This window comes from Otolemur garnettii, unplaced genomic scaffold, assembly GCF_000181295.1.
Source record: "Otolemur garnettii isolate 467f Iridium unplaced genomic scaffold, OtoGar3 scaffold00188, whole genome shotgun sequence".
In the NCBI taxonomy this organism is placed as follows: domain Eukaryota; kingdom Metazoa; phylum Chordata; class Mammalia; order Primates; family Galagidae; genus Otolemur; species Otolemur garnettii.
Genome location: NW_003852583.1, coordinates 1,914,324 through 1,916,242, shown reverse-complemented (window position 1 = coordinate 1,916,242; position 1,919 = coordinate 1,914,324).

The window sequence follows — 1,919 nt, the reverse complement described above, 5'->3', positions numbered from 1 at the left end:
AGCATGAGAAAGAAAGGGGAGGAGTGTGGGGCGGATGGGGTGTATGAGAGTCACAGGTGGGAGGGGAGCCACAGGTGTCCTCCAGGGCTGGACTTATAGGATCAAACTCTCTCCTCATATATCTACCTAAGGGACTTTTGAGAGCTGTCTTCAGTTATCTTTGCAAAGAATTGCTTTCTGTGGCCAGAAAAACTCTGTGGAATAAGTTTTTCTACCACCTGCCAGACAATAGGTATCTGAGCGTGGAAATCCATGTGCTGGCAGAGACAATCAGAAGCTCATAGCAGACACTCAGTGAGACCTGGGAGTCCTACTGAGTCTGAAAAATTGTAGCAATTTAACAATCCAGACAACTGTCACTGAAAAGAGAGAGAAAAATGTTTTTTAGGACCCCAGCTACTGCCTCAAAATATAAAACAGGATACAACAAAATTGTTACATTGCTATTTTCAAATGGCATGTTTATTGGAAAAATGTTAACCATTAAATAGGCAAATAATAAAAGAAAACGATAAAACAAACAAGCCATTAATTCCTGGCCCAAGTGGATGTTATTTCTCATTGTATGGTCAGTTAGCTGCAGCAACACTGTTTACAGATTCGATTTCCAGCAACTTCAATTTTGTGTTAGCAAATAGCTGTGACAAAACCCATCAATTCAAACCTTTTGAACCACCTTGCATTGAAAAATTGTACATAAAATGTGAAGCGTTTACTTTATCTTTGCTGCTGTGTGTACTGCACACATCATACCCTTCTGCTGTCCCTGAGTCCCAAATAGCCACAGACTCAGCAACTTGGGACAACATTTTATTACATTACACAGTTCTGGAGGTCAGAAGTCTCACATGGGACTCACCAGGCTAAAACCAAAGTGTGAGCTGGGCTGAACTCCTTCCGAAGGTGCTGGGGAAGAGTCTGCTTCCTGCTCATTCTGGTGCTTGGTGGAATTCAGCTCCTGTGCTGGCCCTGAGGTCCCTGTCCCTTCACTGGCTGTCAGCAGACAGCCATTCCCAGCTTTTAGAGGTCACTGCATTTGGGGCACATGGACCCTGCCTCCATCTTCACAGCCAGCCGTGCTGGGTTGGATCTCTTTGGTGGCCCATGACCGTCCTACTCTGCTTCCCTCTAGGATTCTGCCTCCCCTTCCACTTGTAAAAACCCTCTCAGATAAGTCAGAATAATCTCGCTATTTAAGGTCTGGAACCCTAAGTCTCTCTCCATCAGCAAGGGAGCCTACTCACAGGTCCTGGGCGCTGGGGTGTGAGCGTCTTCTGGGGGACACGTTCCTGCCTGGTGCTCCTTAAAGCAAAAGCTGCACCTGTGTGCATCAGCTATGTTGGAATCCACATGCCAGTCCTTCCACAGACTTGGACACAAGCTTATCTTTTTGCTCAGTAGAAACCTTGATTCCCAGGATAACAGCAAAGGTAAAGCACTGCCCCTGACGGCTCTTTTCCCCTCCAGACACTTGGCAAACTGAGAACTGCTCTGACCCCTCCTCAGTGCCACCTCACTGTTCAAGGGAAAGGGCAGAAAAATGACAACTTCTCCACTGACTGACAAGTGTGTCTGGATTTCTATGGAACAAACTTCTGTCTCACGGACACAAGAGACTGAGGAGGCTTTACTGATCCTTGATATTGGATGATTGGGTAATCCGTTCTGCCACCTGTATCAGGTGGATTCAGGAAGATCACGACTCTCCGCTTGGAATCACTGACCACGACTTATGAAAATCGTCACGGACGTCCCAATAGGAAGGGCCATTTGTCTGATAGAGGAAGGGCATCTGGTTGATGTTTTGGTTTGTCATGTTTTCTGCCTCTCCAAGTGGCTCACCCTCTAATTCAGCTGGTCCTCTGCCCAGTCTTCTGGCTCATCCTAGTGATCTGAGGCCCTGGAATTTGGACTCTGGG